At 49.7% G+C, this 15,610-nt stretch overlaps 1 protein-coding gene across 4 annotated transcripts in view; it reads left to right on the top strand.

Moving 5' to 3' along the window:
- SIL1 (SIL1 nucleotide exchange factor) overlaps positions 1–15,610 on the top strand; it is a 99,777-nt gene that overhangs the window by 64,760 nt on the left and 19,407 nt on the right. The window lies entirely within an intron of this gene.

The following is a 15,610-nucleotide window of genomic DNA, read 5'->3' as shown; positions in this document are numbered from 1 at the left end:
TTAGAAATGCATGGTATGGTCCCAGACTCCAGGGTCAGAAGTGCAGAGTGCAGACTGAAAGTCAGGACTGTTTTATCTGCGTATTTCCACACCTAAAAGTATAGTTGCCTTCTCCAACATCATAAATTATTTATGGCTGCGTCTAATACACGGTGCACACATTTCTTTGGCAATCTTGTGTCCGATGCAGTTGGCCCTCAGTGTGTGTGAGGTCATACAGCCTCATGGACAGGAGCAGGTACCCAGATTTACACCAGGAAGGGATCCAGCTGCTGGCCTGAAGCAGAGCCTGGCTCACTGATCACTATAAGATATGCCCTTACACATCAGAAACACAGACCTGCTCTTCATATTCTGGTGTATCCTAATGTTGGAAACAATATTGGAATGGTTTCCTCAGGGTCTTCAGTTGCATGTAGACTCTTAATTTTATGTGTCATACAGCGAAGATTATGAAGAAGATCTGGAAACCTTTGCAGGTAACTTGTGAAATAACAGGAGCTGTTAAAGAGCTTCTTTCCAGATGTAGCTGACATGTCACGGTCAAGACGCAAAAACTTCATTGTCACATCATATGATGTGTAGCAGTGGCCACAAGAATCATGCTTTTGTGTAGCATTCCTCACTCGAGTGCAAAGGCCTTTCCTTGGACAGAAACAACCTCTCATCTGATATGACTCAACTGCTGCTTCAGAAACTTTTAGACCTTTTTTCTTTGAAGGACATTCTGGCAGATGGTGATTTTGAGTGGTTTGGATGGTACATTATCTGAGAGCTCTGTTCCAAAATATGAAGAATATTATGCCTGGGCTTGGGTTTGCTTTTTTTCCCCTTGCTGTCCTTAAGCTTTCTCAATAGACACCTACATGCCAACTTGTCTGCAGTGTGCTCTCTGCTTAATTTATTTGTTCATACATTTTCTCAGCTTACTCCATGCTCTAGTTAAACTGTCAGGGGCATTTCAGGTACTTCACATTAAGCATTTCCTGATGTCTCGTGTTTTTCTGAGGGCTTGTTGTTTATTTCTTTCACACATGGCTGTTCCTAGGAGCATTGGTTAGGGGGTAGGACTTTCCAGTAAATTCCCAGAGGTGTCACAGTTCACTGGGCTGTAGGGACATGATCTGCTTGTGTGCCTGGGGATGGTGTCAGATCCTGCACTGGATGCTGAGCTGTGCCTGGGCTAGAGGTGATGCTCTGCTGCTCACCAAATGGGTCTGTGGCCACCTCCTGGGTCTCTTCAGCCAGGCTGGCTCAGGCCAGTGGTTCCAAGCCAGGCAAACATTCCCAGAGGAGGATCATGGCATGATGATAGCAGCTCCACAGCCTGGCACGGGAGGTCAGTAACTCCTGGCACAGCTCAGGCTGGAGGAGGGGGTTTGGCTGTAGGCAAGTGTTTAGCACAGGAGAAAACCACTGGACATAGAGTGATCTCAGACGTGCTTGGGTCACATCCAGAGCTTTTCAACTCTTAAAAATACCCAGGACTTCTCCAGATTTGCAATGTCCTTAGCTCTGATCGGGTAGTGAAGCAGGTAAGGGATGGAGCAATGAGCTGCAGCACCCAGGTCTGGCCTGCACACAGTCCTGCCAGGACCTGGCTCACAGGTCTGGCTGTGCTGAAAGCCCATTTGGGATAAAAGGTTTTTCCAGGGGATTAGCATCTTGAGCCAACAGGCCAGGTGGCTGGCCAAGACTTGGATCAGCAAAGGCAGGAGGAGGAGGAAAAGGCAGACCAAGGCCAGCTTAGGATTTCTCCTTCCCGATATTGCTCCGATTTATTTGGCTTAAACCAGACTTGAAAAGCAGCTGCAGCACAGTGTGATTGGGGCCTCAGGGCACAGGGTCCTGGGGTCCAGCTGCCAGGATCTGTCCTCCCAGCATCCATCTCTGCCTCTCTGAGCCTCTGCCACGGGAGACGGTGACCTGACAGGGAAAAAATCAAGGTTTTATCTCTTGTTTCTCTTGTACGTCCTTCACTTTAGGCATTTGGGTTTGAATTGCTGAGTCTGTGACCAAATCAAACATCATTCCATCTGGTGGAGTTCTCTGAGCAGTGCCCTTATTGCAACTCTAAAACCTCATCACAGTCTTACTGTTTTTAAACCTTTAACAAAAATGTTTTCCGTTCTGCAGTTTGCGAAAGTAAACTTCATTTGAACAATCCTCAAGTGCTCTGATTGGAAATAAAAGTTAAATGCACTAACAAAAATAATTGCTAGGCATGTGGGGTTGTACATTTAGGTATCCATAATTCACTAACAGTGTATGCCAATACACAACATTATCTGGATTTCCAGTGATTGCATTAGCATAAAAGCATGTTAGCATTTATCCTGTGGTACTAACATTTAAATATATATAAGTATGAAATATTAAGATACAGCATTTTGGAGGCAAGTGAAACTACTGTCTCTAAAATGTTCTTGCATATTTTGAAGGTACACTCCAGTATCTTCAGATGACAATCAGCATTCGCACCATTGGGTCCCAACATTACAAAAATGTCAATGTTTTATGCAAAGAGGAGCTATATTAAGCTAAAAAAGATTGCTGATGAGAGAAGTGTCTTCTGATGTCCTCTGAGCTATTTACAGGCAGCATCTTCCTTTGTTCGTGGCACAGCCAGGCCTCTGCGCAATCTGTATCTCCACGTTTCACAAGACTGGAAATGTGAGCCAGAAAGGATTATGCTTGTGATTAAAACCTCCACTTTTAAAAACTTTACCTTCAGGAAACGTTTTTCCACACCAATAATTTGACCATTTTAGTGTTTTGTAATAAAAGGATTTTTGTAATCCGTTTAGAAGGGGAATAATAATTTATGTTGAATGCATTCTTGAAGCTTTATCCCAAATGCTCCCCGTGCGCTTAGGGGTGAGTTGGAGGTGAGGGTGGAGAAAAGTTAAGCTGTGGGACCTGCAAGGCAAAGGGAAACAGTTTGTACTTCATTGGGAGAGGGCAGAAGGTGACATTTTGGCCTGGCCAAAGTGGGGAGCTGGGAGGAAAAACCCCTTGTGCAGCTGCAGTGAGAGGCTCATGGTGTTTTGGCCAGTCCTTTAAAAACCCACGTGCTGTTCTGATGGGGTGGCTGGGGACGGGATGTCACACTGATGGTCCAAGCTGGTGTTTGCCCTATGGCCTAGGGCACAGGGCAGTCCCAGCACAAGCTCTGCCCACAAGCCCAGCACTGCTGGGGTCTCGCTGTTCCCTTTGGCCCTGAGAGCTAAAACAGGACTTGATGAAGGCTCAGGAGTAAACTCATTCCAGGTGATAACTCAAACATCATCGTGCAGCAGCACTCAGGAGTTGTCTAGAGATGGATTGTCTTAACCATTTCCCAGAAGATTAGACCCCTTAAACAATGTCCATGTGCATCCTGAACATCCCAATCACCATTATTTGTGTTACCCAGTTCTGAGGCTCACTGAGAGCTTGCACCACTTTGGTAAAGGAAGGAGAGGCATAAACCATGTATCTGCTTCTCAAGAGAAGCCTAAAAGAGGCTCCCCAAGTGATGGGCTCTGTTGCCTCCTGCACAGTGCTGGGCTGGGGTGTCCCAGCAATGCTCAGCATTGTGGGGTCCAGCTGGTTCTAGTTCTGCTTTCCCATCTTCTTTTCTTAGGGAAAAAGGATGGGAGAATGCTGTCCCCTTGCTCTGTCCATCAGTTCCTTGGTGGTGTCCATTCCAGGGTGCATGACTTCCATGCTCTGCTGGAGAAGCACCAGCTTCTTCAGGATGTGTCTGTCAAGAGGAAAGAGCTTCCATCAGATTTAATGGTTTTGAGCCAGGTCCAGCTGTGCAATGAAACTGGTTGGCACTCACTGCTGTTAAATAACATTAGGGCCCAAGCAATAAACCCAGGAAAAGTAAAATTAAAGACCTTGCTTCAATGCTGTCTTGTAAGGACATAAGAATTTCTGGGCAGAGAAATAAATCTAGTTAGCTTAACAAGCACTGTCCCTACCCATTTATTTCAAATCTGTCTTCATCCCTTCCTCCTCCAGCTTCCCCTTTACATCCTGCAGTCTTTGCCCATCTCTTTATTAATTTTCCCTGATTTTTTCAGTGGCCCTGTTTGCCCACACCATGTGTTTGCCATGTCGCAGTCGCAGTAATTTCAGCTCCACTCCTTGCCCGCTTATAATTTCTTGCTTTGTAGGTTGTCTCTTCTATTTTTATTTGAACTCCTGACTTGTGTGGAGTTATCAGCCTCACTGCACTTAATTTCAAATTAATTTGATTGGGTCACCTCAATTTTTTTTCTGTAACGATAATGAACTCAACCTATTTAGCCTTCCCCCATTATGAATAACCTTAACAAAAACTGCAGTGCGGTATAAATGAGTGTTTCATCATTGTGGTTAATTACACAGAAGAATAAATCCCTAAACATTTTTCAGCCTCTGAAATCTAACAAGGAAGTGTAATTAACAATTAAAGAGTAAACTGCCATCCTTGTGCTCTCTGGAAGACTGGGAGAGAAAAGTCTAGAATGGAAGGTTTGCCCCTGGGTTTCGGGGGGAGTTGAAATGCTGGGGAAGTGCTGGTGTCTGGAAGCAGCAGGTGCAGCTGTGCGGGGTCAGGTCCTTGTCCTGTGCCACGTTCCTGCAACTGCTGGAGAGTTGACAAGGTGGGATGGACACCTTGACCTCGCTCTGTGGGACTGGTTTTAGTCCAAGGATGTTGTCCTTTCTGTAAAGGGTGGGAATTCTGGAGTGAGTGATCGCATCCAGGGGGTCTGGGTTGGGCAGGTGGTGCGAGAGAGGTGGGCAGAGAGGCTGAGCAGTGAGGATGCAGATGGCTGAAGGTGGAGTGTTTGGCCTCACATCACACCTGGGCAGTGAGCAGACCTGCCCGGCTCCCCCAGCACTGAGATCCATTGGGTTCTCCCAGTTATCCCAGGGCTCAGCCTCAGCAGTGCAGGCGGCTCCTGCTGTCCCAAGACCTGTGTGTGGTGTCCTTCCCTGAAGACCCAGCCCCCCAGACCCGCTGGTGCTGCCTGGGGCTGTGGCAGGGATCGGATCAGGAGCACTGGGAAGCTGCCCCAGCAGAGCTCAGCAGTGGCCTCTCCTTAGCAGGGAGGGTGGTGACACAACCTGCAGGAAGAACTCATCACAGCCAGGTCATGCATTATATAAAACATGTTGTTTCTGTCTCCTCGTGTTTAGTAAATGCTCTGTGCTGCAGCCTTGAGTTATTGTGGTGGCTTCCATTTAAAATACACAGTCAGGCTGGTTACTTAATCACTTTCTGCCACAAAAAACAGCCCAAACTTGCTATTTCTCAGTGCAGACCTGGTTCCACAGCTGGACACAACATGTCTCTTCAGCCACTATTTATTCATCCTTCTTGCTCTCCAACTCCCTGACAGGAGGGTGGAGCCAGGTGGGAGTCGGGCTCTGCTCCCAGGGAACAAGCAGCAGGACAAGAGGAAACAACCTCCAGTTGCACCAGGGGAGGTTTAGGTTGGATATTAGGGAAAGTTTCTTCACTGTAAGGGTTGTCAAGCACCAGAACAACCCTGGAGGCATTTAAAAGATGTACAGATGTGGCACTGAGTGACCTGGTTTAGCAGTGTGGTGTGAGATTAGTGGTTAGACCTGATGATCTTAGATGTCTTTTCCAACCCATATGATTCTATGTTCTCTGTTTATCCTTTTACTACAGCCTGTGCACTCAGCTAATGGCTTCACAAGCTTCAAAGGTTTTCCTCGCTAACCACCCACATTATTTTCCTGACCTGCTGTGACTTTCCCATGTTGTGCGTTCTCCACTTTCCCTCCAAGCAATAGGTGCAAAAGGCTCCACAGAGAGGAGGCATCTGCCTGTGCTCTTTAATCAGGGTGTGCAGGAGGCTGTGGCAGCCCATTGTCCTGGGTTTCAGAAGGGAGGTAGAGAAAGTGCATTGAGTAGAACAAGGAAGCAAAGAATGGGAGATGAACAATGAGAGAGGAAATGCAGGATGCTTGGTGATGTACCTGCTCCCAGAGGGTTTGGGTGGACAGCACTGAGCCAAGCATTACAGCTATTGTCTGAGCTCCCGTGGGAGGATGCAGATCCCATCTCCTCCTCTGTAGGTCCCGCTGTGTGCACCCTCCTCCTCCTTCCTGATTGTGGCTTTTGTTGGATTTAATTGCTGACAGGCTGCACACAGCCAGAATGCAAAGCCAGGCTTGAGGCTGAATGGCAGTGGCAGAAATGGGCTTTTGGAGGGCTGTTGGGGGGCTGCCCTTGCCTCTTGTGGGCTGTCTTCTGGATTTAGCCGTATTTACTCCTCCACCCTTCCCGTTGTGCTGAGGAGAGGCTGGCAGAGCTGCTGGTCACAGAGCTTTCATAGGAGGCAAAATAATGCAGGTTTCCATGGCATCCAAGGATGGCCCTTGGCTGTCCTGACTGAAGAGGGACCAAGTCTCAGCAAGAGACCTTGTTTCCAAGTTGTCACCTTCCACCCTACCTCTTCTCTTGCTACAGTGTTTTAGTAAGATTTTTCTCATCTGTCTCTTCATGTGCTTAAAGATTCATTGAAACAGGTGATTATTCATCCATGAAGACATTTCCTCAGGCCTTCCACCAGATTGCTGCCAACCTCACCCCTTCAAGGCTCTCCAGGTGTTTGAACGGGATGATGAGAGAAAACAACAGCTTACTGGAAATTGTCTCTTTCTGAAGAAACTCATCATCACTGTTAACTACTTGCTCTTCCCTGAAGTGCTGACATTCTGTGTCTTCTTGTGAGCTGGGTTTTAATCTCCCTTTATTTTAGATGATCTTTTTTCTGCTTGAAAGGAGATGTCCATCAGAGGCCCTCGAAGCTGCCTTGCATGTTTGGAAGGGCATGACTCACTGGCTTGGCTGCCTGAGAAACTCTGCAGCCCTGTGAGCCCTGAGCTGCTTAGGGCAGCTGTCTGTGGCCACCCAACATCCCCAGGTTGCTGGGTTGGTGGGCAACCCCCTCCCCGTGGGACAGCTTGGAGTCACCACATCAGCTGGAGGAATGCTATCACGGCTGCTTCCCACTGAGCCTGGGCCCTTGATGCCACTGCATGAGCCCTGAATAGATTTGAAAACTAATTTGCTGCTCAGAGCATCAGTAGATGTACGTCACTTGTCCTTTCTGCTGCATTTAATGAGCTTCCAAGGTGCTGCAGCCAGTTCCAGAAGGCAGCCATCAAAGGATTGTGTCTTTGCTTCCATCACAAGTGCCCCTCCTGCACATGGCACGCATGTCTCTCATGACATGTGGAGCACATAGTGTACTTTCTTGCATCCATCCTTTCCAGACTGTTTCTCCTCTTTGTTTCTGACTGCCCTGAAAGTCGGGGATGAGAGAGAGGAAGGGCTCTTCCCACAGTCAGATGGTGTAGCTGGAGCCCAGGCGATAGGTGGGTCATGGTGAATGTCCTCCCACAGAGCTTCTCTCCACATCTGTGACTCCCTCTGTTATTCCCTACTGGTGCCCAGCCCTACTTGCTTCCTTCTGTCAATCATCCTGGAGCTGGCCTGTGCTTTGGGCATCCCTGCCTGCATCAGTCTTGTGGAAGTCCCACGTGGGACACGTCTCTGTGTGGGTGAGGAGTGAGGGCACACGTTGGTGCTGCCGCCCCGACAGCCGGGAACGATGGGCACAGCCCCGCGAGGGACAGGTCATTAATCCTTAACTGCATCTGCTGAGATCAATAATTAGGGCTGTTGCTTTGTATAAACCACCAGATCAACACAGGAATTGCCTTATTAAAGCAGACGTGCGGGCCTGGCTGGTCAGAAAGCCCCTGTGGCTGGATTGCAGAGGTGGGGACACAAAACCCAGGTGGGACTGGTGGGGTGACATGTAAATGAGGTTTCCCTAAGCCTTGAGCAGCTCAAACCTGCCATACACAATGAACCACGAGGGTTCTTGGGTTTTACCTATTCCTGTCAGTGCAACAGGGAGGGATGAAGAGGGTTTTTGGATTCTGGTCCACGCCTGGTACAGCAGGGTGGCTGGACACAGGAGTGTCCAGGAGTGTCTCCTCTGCATGTTCCTCCTCTCCTTGTGGAAGCAAGTTGTGTCACGTTTCCACACCTACTCTGTCAGAAAAGCCTCTTAAAATGATTTTAGTTTGTTTGCATGTCTTGGAACGAGCAGGAACTCACTCGAGTTGTTTTCCAAATTAATACCCCGCTGTTTTTACTTAACAAGCTCTTTTTCCAAGCTGAGAACAGTAACGACTCTGAGATTTCTTTTTAAAAAATGCATTTTCTTCTGAGGCATTTCATATTAAAATCTGTGTTAATTTCAGTTCAGCTAATATGTGAAAACACACAGTAAGGCATCATTAGTCCCTGAAGGAAAAAAGACAGATGGAACCCAAAATGGAATTGGCTTTATGATTGAAACCTTCAAGAGTGCAATGGAGTCAGGGCGTGGTCCTGCCCTGTCAGCACCTGGGCAGCGATTCAGCTGGTGTGAACCTCCACGAGCATAGGCTGAGGAGAAATACAGATGTCCCCTGGTAGAGCCAGCCCTGGGTTGTCCCCTCTTGGTGAGACCTGTGGCTGGAGGAGGGCAGGGGTGAGCATAGGGGGTGCTGAGGGTGGTGTGTGGGACAGAGGGGACGGAGGGCGTGTCGGGGCCCTTGGCGTGCTGACGTGGGTTGGTAATGAGCTGCTATTTCTGCCTCGAGCTTCCCACAGCTGTGCATGATGGCTCTTGTGTCCCTGTGCCGGGAGAGCTGAGCTAGGAGGAGGGGAACGCTCCAAAAAACTTGGGAACGGGAATGTGGAGGTGTGGAAGTGCTGTAGGGGGGCCACGAGTTTGGGCTCTGCTCTGAGTTCCTGCTCCACGGGCGACCTGTGCGATTTCCTCAGGGCTGGCATTTCCCATCCTGGCTGTGAGAGGGAAGGCAGGAGTGGAGAAATACCAGGCAGTGTTATCTGCACTGGCTTCAGCATTAGTGGATGTTTCTGGGGTCTGTAGCCACAGACATTTACAGCATTTCTGCTGGAGAGGAGAAAGAAAAGGTGTTGCAGAAAGGAGAGTTCTCCACTGTGTTTTGGGAGCAAGTCCTTTCCATGCAAACTGGCTTTACAGCTCAGACCATGACCGTGCTTTCATGGTCAGCAAGTCCTGAGCAGCTCTAGAGCTGGGGAGATGCAGCAAGTGAAGGCAAAGATGCTTTACCAAGGCAAATCCATGTCAGTTATGGAGCTATGTCAGCACATCTGCTTGGAGAGGGTACAAAGGGGATGGGTGAGGGCAGTGATGGCAGCGCCAGGAGATGCCCAGTTTCCCACCCAGTGCTCACTGCTGATCTTGCCTCTGTGCATAGATTGTGTTGACATGGGGCACACTTGCCAAAGAGAGGGCTGTGGGTGTCTCCCCCTGAGCTACTGAATAGGGCTGAGGGGGTCTAAAACAATTTAAGGAACGATTTGGTGTAGAAAGTTGAAGTTTGCCTGTGGAGATCGTGGTTTAAGGTGTGGAAGTGGCCGGGGGCCCATGGCTCTGTGTGTGCTGGGCAGGTGTGTGTCCCTGAGAGCAGGGTTGTGTTGAACTGGTCTTTCTGGAGCAAACTGGACAACGAGCAGCATCCATGGGTCCATCAGCTGGGAAGAAGGTGACAGACACGTGTCTCTTCCTGTGGTACAATAGCAGCACTTCCCAGTTAAGAACATGACTGGGACCTTGCTAATTGTCCTGATGAGTTGGAGCACTGCTGGAAATGACCTGATCCTGCAGATCTATGGGGAGCTGAGCAAACTCCTGTAACATGCCCAGCACCTCACCAAACATCCCCTGTTCACTCATTCTGACAAGTGCCATTTGATTTTTGTTATCCCTGATCCCCACTAGCATGGTCAAATTTGTTGAGGTGTGTTCTGTACAGAAAGAAAGGCTCTTGAGCTCTTTCTGCAGGACCTGGACAGGAAATTGTGGAGAAATACTATAAAGCTGCTGTGGATTTTCTTTTCTTTCCCTGGGGACTCTGGGGATTGCAGATCAGCGGATTGTGGATTAGCAGATCAGGAATTAGAAGTACATTTTTCATTCTTAGGTTACACACTAATGAATTGAAAAATTTAATTTCTTTAAATCCAACTATTTCAGATAGAATTGGTGAAGTCATCTTGTGTCTCTTCTGGTACCTCAAGAATGGCTGAATTGTGATCTCTCTGGGGTCACACCATGCACATTCACTTCTTTGTCTTTAGCCTTGGCTGGTACAAAAGTGCACTCTGCTTGCAAGAAGAGCCCATCCCTCATGAGTGTTCCAAGTGGGGCAGTGGGGGGGGGTGTTGGAGCCTGCAGCTCTCTGCCAGCCCTGGGTGCAAGGAGGTGAACTGAGCCCTGGGGAGCAGCCCTGGCACCAGGCTGGGAGCTCCAGTTTGGGTCTTTGAGTCCCCTAGTAGTGACTCAAGTGTCCTTTCCAACTCAGCGTATTTTGATTCGAGATGTAAGCCAAGCACACCTCACACCTGGAGTGTGCCCTGCTGTGCCATGGAGGCCCTTGGCAGAGCTGCAGCACTGGGTTTAACAGGGTGTCTGCCCAGTAACAACTGATAGGGAGGTGAGGATCATTGAAGTCTAACTCCATCCCTGCTCAGGACACCCCAACAGTCACACCCTGTCCCTGAGAGCGTTGTCCCAACCCTCCTGGAGCTCTGGCAGCCTTGGGGCTGTGCCCACTGCCCTGGGGAGCCTGGTCAGTGCCCAACCAGCCTCTGGGGGAAGAACCTTTTCCTGAGATCCAACCTGTCCCTCCCTGACACGGCTTCAGCCATTCCCTGGGTGCTGTCCCTGCTCACACAGAGCAGAGATGGAGCTGCCGACCCCGGTGAGGTCTCACCTCAGCCTCCTCCTCTCCAGCTGAACACACCAAGTGCCCTCAGCTGCTCCTCGTACAGCCCTCCCAGGCCCTTCACCATCCTCATGTCCCTCCTTTGGACACTCTCCAACAGCTTTGGACCCTTCTTACATTGTGGCACACAAAACTGTCCCCAGGACTTGAGGTGAGGCTGCCCCAGGTCAGAGCAGAGCAGGACAATCCCCTCCCTGGCCCAGCTGGTGATGCTGGGCCTGATTTACCCCACAAAAATGGGAATAAAAAATAATAATTTCTTCTTGCCCTTAGACTCATTCCTGTGGATGAAGCTGAAGTCTTTCCCCCCTTTTTTGGATCCCTCTGTGGGGAGGGTCCTGGTACCTTGGGCAGCCCCTCCACTGTAACGGGCTGGGGTTTGGGTGATGCTGGTGCCGATGGATGCACAGACTGCAGTGGGCTCCACGTACCTCTCCTCTAGCTGCACTGCTCTTCGGGTCTGAGGTATGCACCTCCCTACCCAAAACCTGTGCCAGGGACAGCACGGAGCAGAAAAAGGCATTTATGTCGTTAAAAGCCTAACGGCTGCGCTGTGGGACCCTGCCGGCGGGGGGAGAGCAGCTCCTTCATTACCCAGAGCTTTAAATGAGAGCTAAACAAAAGGGCCCAGGCTCTCCAGAGCCGGCTTTATTCACACACCTTGTGATGCTGAAAGTGGGTCTGGAACGCGGCCGCCTCTCGCCACGAAGCACCGGCACCCCCGGCAGAGCCGTGGGCTGGCGCCTGCCGGGGCAGGAGCACGGCACTGGGACATCTGTTACTCCCCTCGACTGATGAACGGATTTGGGGCTGTGCCCATAATACCTTGATTAACAATTAACAGGATGGAACTGGGAAATACATCTCATTCCCCACCCGAAGCCGGCAGGTGAGGATATATGTTACTGGTTGATTGCTGTGCCTTGTTAGAGCCTATTTACGGGTGATTGAAAAGCAGAGGCTTTGTGTGAGGAGAGACCTTTAATCTCCTGGCAGAGCCAGTGTGTTTCCCTTCAGGAAGCATTCCTTCTCTCCTGCTTATCTCTAACCCCGCTCTAAACCTGAACCTGGCAGAGACCAAAAGAAAGGCAGGATCAAAACAAAAATAATTGGGATTGCTGGCTTTTGTGGGCAGTCTGAACCCGTTATTCCTACTTACCAGCTAGTTATTCCTAAATAACTCTTGCAAGAGACAATTCAGCAGTTGCAGCATCTCCTTGATGAAAAGCACTCCAATGTAATAACCATGGCAACAGTTGCTGAGGGCCGGGGTGGTGAGGGATGGGGACGTGCTCTCTGAAGGACACTGGCCCAACTTCCCTAACAAATGGCACTGCCAAGCACCGAGGAGGTGATGTATGGAGAGCCCCTGTACTGGCTCTTGTCCTGGCGGGGTCCCAGCCACACCTGCTGTGCTGGGGATGCAGGTTGCCCCAGGGGACCCAGGAACAAGTCACATGTTGTTAATGGTGGGCATCTTCCTCTCTGCAGGGAAGGGGAGCTCGTAACCTGACAGCTGATGGCTGAGGGAGAGTCGTGGGCACATTTGATTGGGAGGGAAAGGCCAGGGAGGGAACCTGAGCGGAGGACACCCCCTCTGATCCCCAAGTCACAGAGGATTTCCCAGGGTCTGGATGCTCTGGGAAAGGCTGCATGTGTCTCTCTGCTCTTGACCTTCACCCAGCCTGGTTGGTGCCAGACACTGGTATCAACAATAAAGACATGTCTCATCTCAAGAGCTTCTTCTTTGTAAGCCATCTTTAAGACCATGTTTGAAGCTCTACAGGAGAGGTGACAGAAGCCACGTGGTGCTGCAGGTGTAGGAGTTTGGGCATTTGCCTTGAAGGGTTGGCCCTTGGTGCATGGCAGGAACCAGGAGAACCTGGACTGAGCCTGGAGAGTTTGCTGTGAGGGTCCTTCATGCCTGGGTCATGCTCTTCCCCTGCCCAGGGGCCTTCTAAGTGTTCACCATCGGGACTACCCTGGACAGACCTCTCCAAACTCTCTGGTCTTAATCTTGGCTGGGGAGCTGGTGATGGGATGAAGGCCTCTCAAATAGCTTTGTGGGGTGGTGGTATTTTTGTTAGGCACTTTTCTCTCGCTGTTGTCATATTTAATTGGATGTTTATAAGCCTGAAAAGTAAAAGAAGAAAACTCTAATGTTCACCAGAAGAAAAGAGGAGCCTGTGAAAAAGTAGCATTTGTACAGATTTCTGAGAAGAGGGCAGTAAATACTCCACCTCTGCTTAATAATAATAATAGGCATGCTAAGTATGTCTAAAAATATAAAATAATGGGCCTGTTTGGAATAGTCAACATCCTTATCACCCTGCTGCCACCTCTGCAAACAAGTTTCACTAGAGATTCTGTGCATGATTTTCAATGGCTCGGAGCAGCTGTAGCTTCTTTGACTTCAGTGAAAAGTCTGAGTGCTTGGCACGGCGGCAAACCAAGCCTCTTCCTTTCTGCTTCAAATTGGGGCTTGATTCTAAGTGAGATGAATTTTCTCCTCCTGATAATTCTGTGCATCTGAAGTGATTACAGCTCCGCGTGAGTGCTCTTTTAGGACATTTGAATGCAGCATTTTCTTCCGTCTTAAAAAGGTTCCTCCAAGCCTCATGATGCTGGAGAAGAGGGGGAGAAATAAATCCTGGTGGAAGCCGTCACATCTTCCTATGCAGATTAGAGATTAAAACTCGTATTTTTATAAAACACATACGGGGGCTAAATCGGAAAACTTCTGCTGAGGCGAGAGGGTTTTGGCTGCTGGGAACGTGCTGCTAAATTCTTATCTGGCAATGGGGAGGCAGAGCCAGGGAGTGGTATTATTTGGAGTTCTTAGAGAGTGAGCTTTAATGTTTGCTTAACTCCACTAAAAATAGACGCCACCCTCTTTTCCTAATAGGCGGCATTTGTCACACTTGATTCATTTCCTCTCCCAAACTGAGTTCCTTCATGAATATTCATCTCTACTCCCCAGGAATCTGCCTGTCCTTAGAAGTTGTACTCACGGCGACCCTGCCATAACAATCCAAGTCAACCTTTCAGGGCTCACCGAATACCTGGCCCAGTCCAGCAAACTGTGCTGGTATCAACAGCTCTCATTGATTCCTGCCTTCTCTCTGAGCTGTGATTGCTCGTTATCCCTCTCGATGAGACCCTTAACGAGTCTCCCGTTCCTGTTGTCATAGCAGCACCACATTGCCCGGTATAGCAAAGTCTCTGTCACTGCTAATTGTGTGATGGGAGGATCATTTTGGCAGTTTTTCTAGTGGGGATTAGGCCAAAAGGTCCCTTCTGAACTGTGATGAATGTGGTTTCCTTCAGAAGATACTAAAACTTGGTAGTTAGGGGAAATTTCTGAAGAGGGAAGGTTTCCATAGCAGAGAGAGGGAGAGCAGTCCTTACAGAGCTCTTTCATTCATGCTCTGCCACTGCTTAAAGCAGGAGGAAACCAACCAGAAATGCCAGAGGAGAACATAAACTGGTTGATTCGTAGTTAAGGAAATCTGTCAGTGCCTCAGACCTTCCAACCTCAGAGGTCCAGAGCATGTCACAGGTCCTGCTACTGTTGTGCTCCAGGTTGCTGCTGGAAGGGGAGAAATGTGCCCCTGCCTGGTGAATATTGAGGAAGCAGAGGGTCAACATGATGCTGGAGGAATGTGAGGCCAGCAGAGCTGCCTCTGAAGCCCTTGGCCAAGGGTGTTTGAGGAGGTGTGCATGGAAGGGCTTCTCTAGTATCTGGTGATAGGTGACCATGTATTTCACTGAGGGACTGAGGAGAAGACTTGAGGCACTGGTTTTTGGGGCACTGGTATGGGTGACATGTCAGTTTGCTGTGTGAAGGGATGCTGGTGGTCACCCACACCTGCGTGGTGCCTTTCAGCACGTCGGGCTGCAGGTTTGCTCCCTGACAGTCACTCCATCCTCACTCCCTTTGCTCACTGTGTCCACATCTTTCAACATTGCTAATTGTTAAAGGAATTCAAGGACTAAAATAGATGGAATCTCAGCAGGGTGCTGTCTGCTGGGCTTGTGAGGACCACCCCTTGGGCAGGCTTGTGTTGCCAGTGGGGTCTTAGCCATCGAGGAATCATAGAATTGGTCAGGTTGGAAGGCACCACAGTGGGTCATCTCGGTCTCCAGCAGGGTCATCCCAGAGCACATGTCACAAGATTGTGCCAAATGATTCTGAAATATCCCCAGTGAGGAGACTCCACACCCCCTCTGGTCTCTGTTCAGGACTCAGTCACTGCCCAGCAAAGAAGTTCTTCCTCATGTCCAGCTGCAACTTCCTGGGCACCAGTTCCTGCCTGTTGCCTGTTGTATCATTGCTTGGCGAGAGAAGATTTTCAGCACTGTGCTAGAAGAGTTTCGTGGGGTTGTTCTGGTGCTGTGGGTGAGAAATGTGCACAGCAGAAAGAATGATCTCATCACACCTTTCACCCGCGAGCCCCAGAGCGGCGGTGTTGCGGCCACGGTTGGTTGAGGAGGGCAAAGAGGGGCAGCATTGCTGTTTGCAGCTCGACCTGAAGGAGTGATTTATCAGCCAGGATGCCGCTGATAATTGGCAGGACCTGTGCAAGGCCCCGGCTCAGCATCTCTGCTCTCACACGGAGCAGCACCGCGGGGTTTGCCCAGAGCAGCGGGGCCGTGGTTGTGTGTCATCTCATCTGGGGGTCGCTGCTGGCTCAGCAGGGAGCAGGGAGGAAGGGCTGCCTGCAAACAACTGACTGTTTCCCACATGCCAAAGGACGGGATCAGCTGT

Source organism: Lepidothrix coronata, unplaced genomic scaffold, assembly GCF_001604755.1.
Source record: "Lepidothrix coronata isolate B3197 unplaced genomic scaffold, Lepidothrix_coronata-1.0 Scaffold178, whole genome shotgun sequence".
Taxonomy (NCBI): Eukaryota; Metazoa; Chordata; class Aves; order Passeriformes; family Pipridae; genus Lepidothrix; species Lepidothrix coronata.
The sequence above is the reverse complement of the archived record's forward strand: the minus strand, read 5'-3'. Positions and strand labels throughout refer to the sequence as shown.